The sequence below is a fragment of the Equus quagga genome, chromosome 10 (assembly GCF_021613505.1).
Source record: "Equus quagga isolate Etosha38 chromosome 10, UCLA_HA_Equagga_1.0, whole genome shotgun sequence".
In the NCBI taxonomy this organism is placed as follows: domain Eukaryota; kingdom Metazoa; phylum Chordata; class Mammalia; order Perissodactyla; family Equidae; genus Equus; species Equus quagga.
The window spans coordinates 56252574-56270331 of NC_060276.1; positions in this window are offsets into that span (position 1 = coordinate 56252574).

The following is a 17758-nucleotide window of genomic DNA, read 5'->3' on the forward strand; positions in this document are numbered from 1 at the left end:
ACTGTAAAAAGAAGTAAAGAATGCATTCGAGGGGCTCATCAGAGTGGCTAAGGGAAGAATCTGTGAGCTTAAAGATAAGTCCATAGATACTTCCAAAACTGAAATACAAAAGGGAATAATCTAACAGATCTAAGATAGTAATTTATTCAAATAATAATAATAGCAACAATGTATTTGGTGATTAAAGATAAGCAAAATGAATAACAATATTATAGGAGATGGGAGGGAGAAATTGGGAATAATTTGTTATAAGGTACTTATACTATCCACGCAGACTGATAGTGTTATTTAAAAGTGGGCTTAGATTAGTTGTAAAAAAAAGTATACTGAAAACTCTAGAGCGTTCACTTAAAATTTGAAAATATAAGCTTACTTGAAATTCTGAGTGGACAAAATGGAATCATATAAAATGCTCAGTTAAAGCCAATAAAAGCAGAAAAAGAAAGGCAAAATGAGAAACAACAAGGGAAATGGATTAAACCTAGTTAAAAATGTGGTAGACTAAACCAACCATATTAATAATCGTTTTAAATGTAAATGATCTAAATACACCAATTAAAAGACAGAAACTGTCAGCATGGATAACAAGACCCAACTGTGTGTTGTATTCAAAATAGTGGTATGATTCCAAATTTTTAAAAGCTTTAGATCCATATCCATATATTTAGTTTGATAACAAATAGAAACAAGAAAAGGGTGTAACTCAAAAAGGTATTAGTGACTGTATATATTGGTGGTAAAACTGTAGGCAGAGTCTATTTGATTTGCCTTTTTACATGATTTAAAAGTTATCTAGAATGGAATTACATTGTCTTTCTAATGAGAAATACACTTTATGAAAACATCAATGCAATTGGCAATGTTTGTGCATTTTATAAATTAGTTTCTAACTTTTATATGTAAAGTTATCTATGAATTGGGACTCAAGCTGAACAATAAAATATGGCTAACCCTAGTTCTGGATTTTCTTAGCAAATGCTTATTAATATATATTTTATTTAAAAAGTAAATACCTATAGTAACATTTCATATTCATTGTACAGTTAGAAAATCCAAAAAAAGAAAAAAATCAACTCTGTATACAATACCACTTCCAATCTTAGAGTGCAGTACTTATAGACTTATAGGGGTGTGTGTGTGTGTGTGTGTGTGTGTGTGTGTGTGTGTGTTTCTGTGTGTTATGGTACTCACAGTTTTTTAATTTGATTTTTTCACTTATTTACATATTGTGAATATCTTCTTAAGCACATTTATATGTACATATTATCCATGGCTACAGAAAAGTCCCCTAAATGGAGGTGCCATGATTTAACTAATATCTATTGTCAGACATTTAAGGTTTATTTCATTTTCTCTTGACATGAAAATTCTACAGTGAACAATCTTGTCTACTCATTTTCATATAGTTATGGAAAAGATTTTATAAAATAAATTTTAAAAAGAGAATTACTAAGTCAAGGGATATGCACATTTATAAAGCTTTTGAAATATATTGATGAATTGTCCTCCAAAATTTTAGCAGGAAAAGCTATCTACTGCAATGTGTGACATTTTTCACACATCTTCATTGACACTAGGCATAATTATTATTTTTCCTTCTTGTTAATATTATAAGTAAAAGAGGGTTACTCATTTCATTTTGCATTTTATTACAAGTGAGGTTGGATGTGTTTCAAATTTAAGTGACTAATCTATTTTTATTCGACTTTTTCTTATTGATTGGCAATAGCTCATTATATATTAAAGCTATTAACCCCTTTTCAGTCTGTATTGCAAATATATTATCTACTGTTTTCCTTTAATTTTTGGTTTTTTTAATTTATATTTTTATTGAGGTGACATTGGTTAATAATGTTATATAAATTTCAGGAGGACATCATATTTTGATGCCTGTATAGACTACATCGTATTCACCATCAAAAATTTAGTTGCCATCTATCCTTGTACAAACGTGCTCTTTTACTCCTTTCACCCTGGCTTCTCCTCTCTTCCACCCAGTAACCATCAATGTATTCTCTGTTTATGTTTATTGTTGTGGTTGTTTTATCTTCTACAAATGAGTGAAATCATATGGCATTTGGCTTTCTCAGTCTGACTTATTTCACTTAGCATAGTACCCTCAAGGTCTATCCATGTTGTCGGAAATGGCAAGATTTCATCAATTTATGACTGACTGGTAGTCTATTGTATATGTATACCACAACTTCTTTACCCATTTGTCCGTTGATGGGCACTTTGTTTGTTTCCAAATCTTTGCTATTGTGAATAATGCCACAGTGAACATAGGGGTGCATATATTTTTTTAAAATTAGTGTTTTCATGTTCTTTGGATAAATATCCAGAAGTGGAGGAGCTAGATCATATGGTAGTCCGAGTTTTAATTTTTTGAGGAATCTCTGCACTGTTTTCTATAGTGGTTGCACCAATTTACATTCCCATCAGGAGTGTATGAGAGATCCCTTTTCTCCACATCCTTGCCAATACTTGTTATTTCTCATCTTTTTAATAATAACCATTCTGATGGGCATGAGGTGATATCCCATTATGGTTTTTATTTGCATGTCCCTAATAGTTGGTGATGTTGAACATCTTTTCATATGCCTGCTGGCCATCTGTATATCTTCTTTGGAAAAATGTTTGTTCAGATTATCTGCCCATTTTTGAATCAGGTTGTTTGGTTTTCTGTTGTTGAGTTGTATGAGTTCTTTGTATATTTTAATATTAACCTTTTACTGGATATGTGACTTGCAAATGTCTTCTGCCGGTTAGTAGGCTGTCTTTTCATTTTGCTGATGGTTTCTTTCACCATACAGAAGCTTTTAAGTTTGAAGTAGTCCCATTCGTTTACTTTCTCTCTTGTTTCCTTGGCTTAAGGAAATTTATTCAAGAAGACACTGCTAAGACCAATGTCAAAGAGCATACTGCCTATGTTTTCCTCTAGGAGTTTTATGGTTTCTTGCCTTACATTCAAGTCTTTAATCAATTTTAAGTTAATTTTTGTGTATGGTGAAAGATAATGGTCTGCTCTCATTCTTTTGCATCTGGCTGCTCAGTTTTTCCAACATGATTTATTGAAGAAACTTTCCTTTCTCCATTATAAATTCTTGGCTCCTTGTTCAAAAATTAGCTGTCAATTAATGTGTGGGCTTATTTCTGGGCTCTCAGTTCTGTTCCATTGATGTGTGTGTTTGTTTTTCTGCCAGTACTACACTGTTTTGATTACTATAGCTTTGTAGTATAGCTTGAAATTAGGAAGTGTGATACCTCCAGCTTTGTTCTTTTTTCTCCAGATTGCTTTGACTATTTGGGGTCTTTTCTTGTTGCATGTGAATTTTAGTACTCTTTATTACATTTCATGAAAAATGTCATTGGGATTCTGATACAGAATGCAGTGAATGTGTAGATTGCTTTAGGTAACATGGACATTTCAACTATGTTAATTCTTCCAAGCCATAAACATGGACTATCTGTCTATTTCTTTGATTTCTTTCAACAATGTTTTATAGTTTTCAGCATATAGCTCTTTCACCTCCTTGGTTAAATTTATTCCTAGGAATTTTATTCTTTTTGTTGTGATTGTAAATGGAATTATATTCTTGATTTCTTTTTCTAGTAGTTCATTTTTAATACTCAAAAATGCAACTGAATTTTGTATGTTAATTTTGTACTCTGCAACTTTACTGTATTGATTAATTCTAATAGATTTTTGGTGGGTTTGTTATTTATATACATAAAATTATGTCATCTGCAAATAGTGACAATTTTGCTTCTTCCTTTCCAATTTGCATACCTTTTATTTCTTTTTCTTACCTAATTTCTCTTGCTAAGACTTCCAATACTATGTTTAATAAGAGTGGACAGCGTGGGCATCCTCATCTTGTTCCTGTTCTTAGAGAGGTAGCTTTCAGTTTTTCACCATTGAGTATGATGATGGCTGTGTGTCTGTCATATATGACCTTTATTGTGTTGAGATACTTTTCTTCTATACCCATTTTATTGAGCGTTTTTATCATAAATTGATGCTGAATCTTGTCAAATGCTTTCTCTGCATGTAGTGAGATGACCATGTGATTTTTATTCTTCATTTTGTTAATGTGTATCATGTTGATTGATTTGTGGATGCTGAAGCATCTCTGCATCCCTGGAATAAATCCCACTTGATCATGGTCTATTATCCTTTTAATGTATTATTGTATTTGATTTGCTAATATTTTGTTCAGGATTTTTGCATCTATGTTCATCAGCAATATTGGCCAGAAATTTTCCTTTTTTATGTTGTCCGTGTCTGGTTTTGGTATCACGCTAACACTGGCCTCTTAAAATGAATTAGGAAGTATCCTATCCTGTTAAGTGTTTTGGAAAAGTTTGAGAAGGCTATGCATTAAATCTTCTTGGAATGTTTGGTAGAATTATCAAAGGAGGCTGTCAGGTCCTAGACTTGCTTTTTGGGAGGTTTTTGATCACTGTTTCAATCTCTTTACTAGTGATTGGTTTATTCAGATTCTTTGTTTCTTCTTCACTCATTTTTGGGAGGTTGCATGATTCTAAGAATTTATCCATTACTTCTAGATTATCCAATTTGTTGGCATATAGTTTTTCATATTATTCTCTTATAATCCTTTGGATTTCTCTGGTATTCATTGTAAGTTTTCCTCTTTCATATCTAATTTTATTTATTTGAGCCTTATCTCTTTTTTTGGTTAATGAGTCTAGCTAAGGATCTGTCAATTTTGTTTATCTTTTCAAAGAACAAGCTCTTAGTTTCATCGATCTTTTCTATTTTCTTTTTAATTTCCATTTAATTTATTTCTGGTCTGTTTTTTATTATTTTCTTCTGTCTACTGACTTTGGGCCTCATTTGTTCTTATGCTAGTTCCTTTAGGTGTATTTGTTTATTTGAGAGTTTACTTATTTCTTGAGGTAGGCCTTTGGTTGCTATAAACTTCCCTCTTAGTACCACTTTTGCTACCTCCCATAGATTTTGGTATGTCATGCTTTAATTTTCATTGTCTCTAGGTATTTTTTTTATTTCTCCCTTGATTTCTTCATTGATCTAATAGTTCTTCAGTAGCATGATTTCAATCTTCACATATTTGTGTCTTTTTCAGCTTTCATCTTGTAGTTGATATCTACTTCCTTACCATTATAGATGCAAAAGATGCTTGATATGATTTCAATCTTCTTAAGTGTATCGAGAATTGTTTTATTTCCCAACATAAGGTTTATTGTTGATAATGTTCCATGTGTACTTCAGAAGAATGTGTATTCTGCTATGTTGAGATGGAATGTTCCACATATATCTTTTAAGCCTATCTGCTCTAGTATTTCATTTAAGTCCAATGTTCCTTTGTTGACTTTCTGTCTGTATGATCTATCCATTGATCTAAGTGGGGTATTAAAGTCCCCTACTATTATTGTGTTGCTTTCAATTTCTCCCTTTAGGTCTGTTAATAGTTGCTTTATATAGTTTGGTGATCCTGTGTTAGGTGCATATATTTCAATAAATGTTATGTCTTCTTGGTGGATTGTCCCTTTTATCATTATTTGAAGTCCATCTTTGTCTCTTGTTACCTCTTTTGGTTTGAAGTCTATTGTGTCTGATATAAGTATGACTATACCACTTTCTTTTGGTTGCCATTAGCTTGGAGTATCATCTTCCATCCCTTCACTTTGACCCTATATATGTCTTTAGAGCTGAGATGGGTCTCCTGAAGGCAGCATATTGTTGGATCTTGTTTCTTAATCCGTCTAGCCACTCTGTGGCTTTTGATTCGTGATGTCAATCCAATTACACTTAGAGTGATTATCGATGTATGAGATCTTAATAGCGCCATTTTATCTTTTGTTTTCTGATCGCTCTGTATTTCCATTGTTTCTTTCCCCTTGTGTTTCTGTCTAAAATTTCAGTCTGATGATTTCCTGTGATGTGTTTCTCAGTTTTCTTTTTTTTGATGTTTTGTGACTCTGCTCTGAGTGTTTGTTTGTGGTTACCATGAGGTTGTATAGAAGACCTTATAGATGAGATAATCTCTTTTGTGCTGATAGTATCTCATCTTCATTTTCTGATGCAGGTTGATTTTCTTCTTCTCCTTCGATGTTTTTGTTGTCACAAATTATCCCTTTTATTATTGTGAGTTCATTACAAAATTGATGTGATTATAGTTATTTTTAATACTTTCTTTCCTTTAACCTTTGTGTTATAATCAAGTGTTTACTAACCTATTCTGATACAGAGTTGCAATTTTCTGATTCTGTCTGTGTATTTATCTCCTTGCTCAAAGCCTTGCCTTTTTGCATCAGGTAGGAGAGGTCTTCTCAAGATTTCTTGTAAGGCATATCTCACATGAACTCCCTCAGCTTTTATATGTCTGAGAAAGCCTTTATTTCTCCTTCATATCTGAAAGGTAACTTTGATAGATAGAGTATTCTTGGCTGACAGTTTTATTTTTCAGTATTTTGAATATGTCATTCCACTCTTTCCTGGCCTGTAGAGTTTCTTCTGAGAAATCTGCTGATAGCCTAATGGGAATTCCTTTGTAGGTTATTGTTTTTTTTCTCTCTGGCTGCCCTCAGTATTTTTTCTTTGTCACTGAATTGATATAATGTGCCTTGTAGATGATCTTTTTGCATTGGGATAATTAAGTGTTTTATTAGCTTCATGCACTTGTATATCCAGTTTCTTCCCCAGGTTTAGGATTTCTCAACTATCATTTCTTTAAATAAGCTCTCTTCTCTCTCTTTTCCTTTTGGGATACCCACTATCCTTATGTTGCTTTTCCTGAGTCAACTATTTCTCATAGAATTTCTCCATTTTTAAAAAATCTTAGTTCTCTCTCCTCTTCCGCCTGAATTATTTCTAGATTTCTATCTTCAAGCTCACTAATTCTCTTTTCCTTATATTCTGCTCTATTTCCAATGCTTTCTACTTTATTCTTCATCTCATTTATTGAGTTTTTCAGCTTCATAATTTCTGTTTTATTCTTTTTTAGAGTTTCAATCTCTTTGGTGACATATTTCTTCTGTTTCTTAATTTTATTCCTGAGCTCATTGAACTGTCTTTCTGAGTTTTCTTGTAGCTTGAGTTTCTTCATGACAGTTATTTTGAATTCTCTGTCAGTTAGATTGCAATCTTTGACGACTTCAAGTTTGGTTTCTGGAGAACTGCCATTTTCTTTTTGTGATACCATGTTACTGTAATTTTTCATGGTATTTGATGACTTTTTCCTCTGTCAGTGCATTTTATTTACTTATTTATTTGTTTATTTATTTATTGACAGTCACCTCCCCCCCCCCAGTGTACTTTAATTCTAAACACCTTTCTTATTTAGGTAAGGTTTTGTTTACTTTGATTCTGAGCTGCTTCTGATTATATTTGAGAGCCTGCACTTTCCATCCTCCACTACCTCTGCAGAGATATTGTCAGTGTCCTCATTGTGCTGTTTGTGCCCCTGAGGTTGCTTATGTTTTGCTGCTTACAGTGTCACTGCAGTTGTGGGTGTCACAACTGGGGTCACAGAGCTGATGACCATCTCTTCTGCTTCCAAGATCACCTGGGTCACAGGTTCCCCCACTGAGGTGGGGGGAAGGGGAGCATGACGCAAGAACCAGGGTCATAGGCACCTCCACCACATCCAGGTTTTTTTGTGTCTCACACTTCTGACATGGCTGGGGAGATCAGAGTTGTGTGTGCTGCTACAGCTCAGGCGTAACTGGGTTTGTGGACTCTGTTGTTGCTGTCACTGGGCTTTCTATAGCCTCAGGCTCTGCTGTGGCTGGGGGCTGCTGCCACATGTGCCACTTCCACTGCTGCTCTTGGGTTTTCTAGGGGTGTTGTCACTGCTGTTTTCAAGGGTGCTGGGTTAACAGGTGTCACCAGTACTGCTGAGTGGGCCAGGGTCACATGCACCACTGCCACCACTACAATGAGGAGGGGTACTTGAGTCATGGGTGCTATCATGGTTCCTGGAGACTCTAATCATGGACACCACAGTTCCTGGAGCCTCAGATCCCAGAGGCTTCCACTCTTCTTGGGGGAGGGAGATGGGCTCAGTTGTAAGTGACACAGTTCCTAGAGTCTCCTGTTGCAGGCACTGCTGGGATTCCTGGAGCCTCAGGTTATGGGTGCCACTGCCACTTCTGGAGGAGGGAGGGACTGAGTCATGAATGCTGTTATGCTTCCTGGAACTTATGGTCTCAGGCACCGTGGTTCCTGGAATCTCAGGTCACTGGCACTGTCACCACTGCCTGGGGCACCAGGGTCTTGGATGTAGCCCCTGCTTCTGAGAGGGTTGCTTCAGAGGTGCTGCTGCCAGTGGAGAGATAGGGGGCTGGGTTGTGGGTATCCTCACAATTCCTGGGGCCTCAGGAGTATGGGAACTCCTGTGGTTCCCAGAGCCTCCAAGAGTGTGGGTCACCTTGGTTCCTGGGACCTTACTTCATGGATGTTACTGCAATTCTTGGAGCCTTTGGTCACAGGCACTGCCACACTTCCTGTAGCCACCACTTTCAGGAGACACTGACACTGTTCCTCTGATTCCTCTGCATCTACAAGATCCAGTCCATCCACCTTCAGGTGTACAGATGTGTGGATCTCTCAGGAGTTCTGTGCAGAGAATCTTTTGTTGGTCTATGGATGTCTTACTGGTTCTAACTTATAGTGGAAAGACAAAGGGAGCAACTCACTCTGCTATGGTGCTGATGTCACTCTTTAATGATTTCTGTCTCAGATTTACACTTAGAGAGAACTTCCTCTTCAAAACACAATATAGATGTTAATCTATATTAGTTCAATTACTTTTATAGTTTCTTTTAAATTTAGACTTTTAAATTTAACAGTCATTACACTTGTGAATTGCATATCGGCAAGTTTAAACATACATTGTAATGAAGCAGATGATTGTCAATCTTTAGAGAATGTTTACTAGCACATATTTTTAATATTCTACAACTACAAGCATAATTTTCTGTGTAGATACAAATATACATGTACTTTTGTATATATTTAAGCAAATCAACTCTTTTTTTCTTCTCCTTGAGAAGCATCTGTATTGTTTGTATAGTGATATGTGCACATACATGCTAATGACGTGTGTTGTTATCAGATACTGATCGTTTGGCTGTAATTTTTCACTATGTTATCATGGCTATATCCTAAAACACCTTACAGTGGCTGTTTTTCAAAATATTGCTGGATTTACACATTCAGTATGGCATTAATCTACTTAGATGCATTTAAGGACTGTTTATATAATGTCATAGTAACACTTTTAAATATACTTTTATATTCCATGCAGTCAAAATAGACCATGTAATTGGAGAGTGTACTCTTGGTAGCTTCCATACATCTTCTACACCAATTATCAACCAAAATTTCCTTTAGTAACTACTTTAGATAATTTGTAGATCCAATAAGCCTGTCCTGATGATGATGATACTGATGACTTTTAGCCTTTTAGTTAGAGAAAACTAACATTCAATAGAAGCTTATGGCTTTTAATCTGTACATAATTGGAGCTATTTTAATTTTCAAAGTGAAACAACCAAGTACTGGATAAAAGGAATGTGTTTTGTCCTCAGTTTTTCACTGAAAAGTGCTGTCCTGTGGAAAAAAACTCCTCTTTTTTAGAAAAATACATCTAAATATCAATCCATTGCTGTAATTTGCCATTAGGCATTGTGGGACAGGCCATGTTACAAATGAATATTTTAAACATTAAATTACATAATAAGTAATTCTATGCAGATGGCTATTGGAGTTATACTTTCATGGCATGAAGGTTGCTGTAGTATCTTAGGGCCTCTACAAATGACCTCTCTGGACTGCAGTCATAGAGAAACAATTTACTCCTTTCTATATCCATCACCAAGGGCTCACTCAGATATAGGGGAATATTCATCCTGAAAGAAAATCCCACTGAGAAACATTACTATTATGAAGCTCCTTGGCATCCTTGAAGTGGAAATATTATTCATCACGTAGGAATGTTTTCTGGCAGGCTGGTTCACATTGGAGTTAGACAAAAGCAACATTTGAGCTCTTATTAATTAACTTGAATGTCATATTTAGGAACCAGTGGTTGCTCACTGATAATCCTAATTTGCTTATATTGAAACTATGAAACAACTCAGCAAAACAAAGTATTAGTTACAAGTCATTCGATTAGGTACAGCAGAGATATTTTCACTTCCTACCCTGGTCTATCAATATTTATCAGTAGCAAGCTAATAAGAACTTAACAACACATTTCTTCCGTAAAGCTTATTAATTCTCTAAATGTCATTTGCCAGTAGTTCGACGTTTAAAATTCTTCTTTGAAGGGTAAATTAGAAATCAATGACATACTCACCAAGCTAATATCAGTGTTGTTTAGAGAAATGTAAAGCAGGTTTTGAGAGGAAAATACTAAGATTACAGTTGTGGGATGTTAAAGAAAATGCAGGCAATTGCCTCTCAAAGTTCTCTATGAAATGTCTACCATTAAAGTTTATTTTTAATCCTTAGATTATGTCAGTGTAAATGCACTGGGAGCTTATTCATAAAAGGAAATTGTACTGTTCCTTCTAACAATCAGCACTGTGAGAATGGGTAGACTTATGCCAAGAGGCTTTGTGCCAACTGTTCACAGAAGGTTAACAATACAGATGGGCCTGAACAGACATTCTAGGTGTGTTGAAACATTGGCTGCACTGTGATAGAACATCAGATGTCATTCCACCAAGATTTTATTTTAATACTTGAGCATAACAGGAACATTGAAAACTTGGAATTCAGAAGAATTCTTTCTACTTTCTACTTTCTATTTTACTGTGGAACTCTAAGAGCTAGCCTCAACAAGAAAAGAAAAACAAAGGATTCCATACAGTTTCTTGTGCTATGGTAGCCAAAAAAAAATCTTGGACAAAGTCAGAAATCCATTAAAAACTTTAGCATCCTCAAGGTCTAAGACAGGAATGACTGGAAATATTTGATAGAGAATCTCCTCTCCCCAATATTTCTTTTTAAAATTTGCGGTGTAAATGAAAATTTCTTCCTCTCAATCCCTGAATGTACAATCCTTGCTTCCTAATTTTGGCTGCAACTGAGAACCCTAATTTTAGCTAAATCTGGTAGGTAAATTAATAACTATTTGTGTGGGTTCTAGAAAAATTATTTGTTTTGAGCAGAAGGAGACACAATTGGAGTACTGAGTATTTGTAGTAGTCAATATCAGCTTCAATTGGAATGTACATCAAGGTGGTTAAAACATTCAATCATTCCTTCATATGTAGTATACCAAACATTAAAAGAATGAGTACTGTGTGCCAAGGGCTGTGCTAAGTGCTCGATAAAAGCATTAGTTCATTCATTCAGCATACTTTATTGAGTGTGCTGATAGCTATCGTAGATAGTGGGAGAATTACAGACTATAGATAAACTCTAGTCTAGTGGGAAGATGAATACAACAAAAAATAATTCTGGTTATTGTCATCTGCTAATAATGACAAAAATCTTCCATTTATTGGGTGCCTCCTATGTACTAGGCATTGTTCAATTACTTAAATACTTTTAAGCCTTATACTAATCCTGTGAAATCAGTACTATTATTTACATTTCAGACAAGGAAATTAAGGCTCAGCATTATTAAGTATTTTATCTCATGTCACGGAGATAGAGTTGGGATTCAAACATGTTTGTCTGGTTTCAAAGCCTGCGTATGTCGACAAGGAAAAGTGCAGAGCGTTACGAGTAAAGAAGTAAATAAAAGATAGGCTTTGGGAAGAATTCACAGAAAAGAAAATAATTGTGCTGAGTTTCAAACGATGAGATAGGAGTTCATCAGATGGAGAAAGAGGCACTGGCAAGGCTGGCTTTTACGTTTAAAAATGGTGACATAATAAAATTAAACGGTAAAATTCATGCTAATAATTTTAATTTTTTCACAGAATGATATTAAATAGCAAGTAAATAACACCATCTCAGGATAAGAGAGAGACCATGGAAGAAAGGAGAAGCTTTTATATGTACCTTTAAGGGCATTTCTTTCCTGCTTTTTTTGAACAAGAAGTCACACATGTTCAGTTTTCACTGGGCCCCACAAATTATGTAGCTGGCCCTAGGTACTGATCATTTTTGGCAGAAAGAGCATGAGATATAAGGAAATAGAAGAATTAAATATTATGTCTTTCTTAGGTTGTGGGTGCATGTCTGGTATGTAAGGGAATGTAGTAGGAATTGGGGTGGAAGAAGTAAGGCTGTCTTGTATGCCATCCCCAATTAGAGAGGAGGCATTGAAGGATTAAGACTAATAATGACATGGCCCAAACAAAATCCCGGAAAGATCTCTCTAGCAGGTGGGTTGTGATGGAATGGAGTGGGAAACACTAGTACCTGAAAGACCAGGTAGGCTCTGAAATTCTCCAGGTAAGAGACCATAGAGGTTTGAACTAATATAGTGGCAATTTGGAAGGTAAATTATTTTGAAAGATATTTCTGAAAAGAACTGACTGGATTTTGTGGCTGATTCAATGTTAGTAATAAAGAAAAGGGAAGAAGGGTCAGTCCAGTGGCAAAGTGGTTAAGTTTGCATGCTCCACTTGGGCAGCCCAGGGTTAACTGGTTCAGATCCTGGGCGCGGACCTACACACTGCTCACCAAGCCACACTGTGGCGGCATCCTATATACAAAAAAAAAATAGAGGCCGATTTGGGGCACAGATATTAGCTCATGGACAATCTTCCTCAAGCAAAAAGAAGAAGATTCGCAACATATGTTAGCTCAGAGCCAATCTTCTTCACCAAAAACAAAAAAGAAGAAAAAAGAAAAGGGAAGATTCAGGATATTTCTGAGGTTTCTACCTTGAAAGACTCAATGATGATTATACCTTAACTAAGAAAAGGATTATACCAAAAGAAGCATGCTTAAAAGATCAAAATTTTCATTTTGAATATATTTCATGCCCTATATGTTTTATGTTCAAATGGATATATTTAGCAGACACTTGGAAATATTAGTCCAGAAATATTCGTCTTCCAGTAAGACAATATTTTGCTACTTTGGCAACAATTTTGTATTATCTGGCTCTCTGTTTTCTGGCCATCCATATTTTTCAGAAGTAGCTTCTAATTCCAGAAATAAATAAATCAACCTGAAACCCTAAAAGATTATTCACAAAGTCCCTGGACTAAAACCATAAGATATATTCATTTAGGCTCTGACCTAAAGTGTTACTCTTACTAACTTTTAACCAGCTTGACTATCTATCCCTGAGTTCCATGTCACTGATGCCATGCTTCTTAGAGAAGAGTTCTGAAAAGCATCAAGGGTGTACAATGAAGGAATAAGTAGAAATAAAGGAAAGCATATTACCTCAGAAACATGTTGAATAGTTAACGTTAAATGAAATGATGTATGTAACAATTGCCAAATGTCTACACAAATGTCTACTATGGTTTTAGTGATTCAAAATAAAATTGCTCATCCTCAATGACAAAGAGAATAAAAAAACATTTTTTTCCTTCTCATAGTTGCAGATATCATAAGAACCAAGGATGGGTGGCTTAACTTGGGAGAGATGTTTGAATCCTTGAGGTACTATAGAAGATTTTAGAGGCTTTAGAACCCCCCCAAGCCCAATGGGTTATGGAGTGAGCATCTTGTTTTGGATGCCGTTTCTAATTTTTGAGAAATAGTGGGTCACAGAGGAGGGAAAATCAAGGGAGAAACAGAGAAAAGAGGAAACTTTAGATTTATTTCTTTCTAACTTACCAAGATACTAAAGAAGGAAGGACTTTAGGGAATAGAGGTGGGTTTTTTCTGGAAGTAAATTGTTATCTTTGCTTACAGGTGGCCTACCCTCTGTCCCATTAGCTAACTATGCTCATCCTTCAGTTTACAAGTGAGATGTCATTTTCTCTAGCAAGTTTTCCCTTTTACCCCAGGTCTTAGTTAAATGTTCCCCCTCTGTGCTTCCAAAGAAACTTTTGTTCCTCCCCAGGATATCATACAAAAATAATGTAATTATCTATAAGAATTGTGAGGCAACTGAGGACAGAATCCATTTCTATCTTATCCATTACACATGCCAACATACAGCATAGTGCTCAATAAATATTTGTTATATGAAAGAATGAATAGATGAATGGAAGAAATGAATGAATAAATAGTGTATCTTGGAAGAATCTGAGTCTTTGTGTGAATAGGCGTATTAGAGGGTTAGAGACCCACATCAGGAGATTCGGAATGCAACAGGAGACTGCAAATAGCAAACAGGTAGGTGAGAGAGAATGGACATTGTGTGAAGCAGTCACAGAGAGAGCAGTAGTTACAGTTGTCTGCTGGATATAGGAGGAGTCAAGTAGGCTGAAAAGCAGACATCCTAGCATGTTAGCCCATAAGAAAAAAATCGTAATTACGATCCTGAATCATAAAGAAAATATAAATTAGGTTTCAGAAGTTGTGGAAGTAGAGCATATATGATATACATGTGATTAATTTTTACTTCAAATAATCCTTCCCCCAATATTTTAGTGTTTAAAAAATAATTTTTGTAATCAAAACAATATAGTATTGGCATAAAAATGGACATGTAGCTCAATGGAAGAGAATAGAAAGCACAGAAATAAACCCATGCATATATGATCGATTAATTTAAAACAAAGGAGCCAAGAATAAACATACTATGGGGAAAGGATAGTTTCTTCAATAAATGGTGTTGGGAAAATTGGACAGCCACATGCAAAAGAATGAAACTAGACCACTTATCTTCCACCACGCACAAAAATCAACTCAAAATCAATTAAAGACTTGAACATAAGACTTGAAACCATAAGATTTCTAGGAGAAAACATAGTGGGTAACCTCCTTGATGTTAATCTTGGCAATGATTTTTTGGATTTGACACCAAAAGCAAAAGTAAACAAGTGGGACTACATCAAACTAAAAAGTTTCTTTACAGCAAAGGAAACCATCAGCAAAATGAAAAGTCAACCTACAGAATGGGAGACAATGTTTGAAAATAATGTATCTGATAATGGGTTGATACCCCAAATATATAAAGAACACATACAACTCAGTAGCAAAAAAAAAAAAAACCAAACAATCTGATTAAAAAATGAGCAGAGGAACTGAATGGACATTTTTCCAAAGAAGACATCCAAATGGCCAAGTATATACATGAAAAGTTGCTCAACATCACTAATCATCAGGAAAACGCACATGAAAACTACAATGAGATATCATTTCATACCTATTAGGATAGCTATTATCAAAAAGATAAGAAATAACAAGCATTGGCGAGCATGTGGAGGAAAGGGAACACTTGTATATTGTTGGTAGGAATGTAAACTGGTGCAGCCACTATGGAAACCAGTATGGAGGTTCCTCAAAAACTTAAAAAATAGAACTGTCATATGATCCAACAATTCCACTTCTGGATATTTATCTGAAGGAAATGAAATCACTATCTCAAAAAGATACCAGCACCCTCATGTTCATTGCAGCATTATTTACAATAGCCAAGATATGAAAACAACCTGGGTGTCCATAAATGGATGAACAGAAAAAGAAAATGTGGAGTATGTGTGTGTGTGTATATACACATGCACAAATATATATATTTGAATATTATTCAGCCATAAAAAAGAAAGAAAGCCTGCCATTTGTAACAACTTGGATGGAACTTGAGGGTATTATGCTAAGTGATATAGGTCAGAAAGAAAGACAAATATTGTATGATGTCACTTACATGTGGAATCTAAAAAAACCCCAAACTGATAGACACATAAAACAGATTGGTGGTTGCCAGAAGTGGGGGATGGGGGGGTGGACAAAATGGGTAAACGTGGTCAAAAGGTAAAAACACCCAACTATAAATTCGCTGTGGCAATGTAATTTAGAGCACGGTGACTGCAAAAAATAAGAATAATTTAGCCACTGTAAAAATTTATTTATATACCCCACCTTGTTCTCTGTCAAAGTCTAATTATGTGGTATTACTGATAGGCAACTCCAGATATCCAACTGGAATGTGTTCAAGCGTTTCAGTGGTGATTTGGTTGTTCAGAATGAAAAATACATTTTTCCATATCAATCTTATCATTTGTAATGTTTACTTTCTTAAACCGACAAAAAGTATAATTAAACCAATAGGATAGCTGATCTATAGATAGAACCACCAGTGCTTTAAGACCTCCAGCTACCTATCAAATCTAACATCCTCGTCCATGGGAAAAAATAAGCCTCATTATGAGTTCTATATTAGACCCAAAGTATATCACAACCAGTGTATCCTTAGTAGCAAGATATGGAATTATTTCTCCCCCATTTCAGTCTACTGAATGATCGGAGCAGGTGGTTTCATGGGACCATGAATGTTGTAGAGGCTCTGACTTTGAGGTTAGCCTCAACAGGGAAGCACAGGTGGTACAGGGTGGGTGTGGGGTCAGTGGGAGCTTGTCTTCTTAGGTGGAAGAACAGCCTACACCTAAAAGTAGCAAAAGGAGTGAAACCTAGGATGGTAGGAAAGGAGGTGAGGCAAAGCTGGAGCCATGGTTCATACAAAAGATGTTTCTTTGTTATGCCATTTAGAATTCAAGGATTGGCTGTGTTAGTAAAGGTGAAAGAATTAGGTTGAGTCTTCAGCTGAAATGTCTTATTTCAAATAAAACTCAGTTTATGTCTGTATTTATGTTTGTAGAAGCTTAAATCCAAATAGTAAACCTTGCCAAGAACACTTTCTTCATATTGACTGACCCACAGAATATCTCACGTTTTCATAGTCAACTACGATCTTCAACATCTGTGAAAATTGATGGCGCATGTCCCACAGAGACACTTTTCCCTAAGAAGGCACAATGTTGGTGTTTGTTGGTGGAAGGGGCCTTCATGACCAAATCCCCTGGGGTTCATTTATACATGTATCAGTTAGTTGGGAAGAGTGACAATTGAATCCCTAAAAAGGTTGGGTGCTTTGAAAGGTATGGGAAGATACTCTTATACCAGGATTGTAATTATAGATGAAGGTGCTATGAGTATGTCTGGAGTTGGGAGCAGTTGTATTTCCCCCACCACTACTCTAGAAGTGGTAGACTTGAGGTCAGAGTCCCTGAGGTTTTCATGAGGCTGATCCAGCTCCTCCAGCCACAGTCTCAGGTGAATGTAAACGGTTTGTTCTCCAAAGTGCAAAGGGAATAAAGTAACATTGATTCTCCCAACCATAGAAGAGGGTTTATACTTGACAAAGAATTGATATACAGTGAAGCCACTGCCCTGCAAGAGAAAGAATGTTTATCCTTTATCCAGCTCTTTTTCTTATGGCTAAGGTTCTTATGTTGTTAGAGGAGGGAGGTAGCGGTGAGGAGGAGAATGTGGAGGATTGTCAAGGGTTCGCATTGAAATGGCAAGCAATCCTAACCCAGGAAACATTGAGGTGCAGGGTGGGCTTCATTCCCAGTATTTTCCTGGCTCACTCTCTCCTGATGGGCCAATGAAGTGGGCTTCAAAAAACCAGGAAGTTCCTATAGTTGGTCCACTTCCCAAGAAGTCTCAGCCAGCCACCCGACGTAGAATGGAAGCACTCCCATCGATGTTAAGCCAGTGTGGATAACTGCTATTAGATGAGGATAAACCACTGACGGTATTGGGCACCTGGACTCCTGAGGGTTAGGCAGCTAATGGCAGAGGCTTCCTCTTTACGTTAAGCTTTAAATAATGTCACCATGCATCTCATATGATTGACTACTTGGTACTCTGCTTAGTGTGTTATTGTGGGAGGAAGGCATA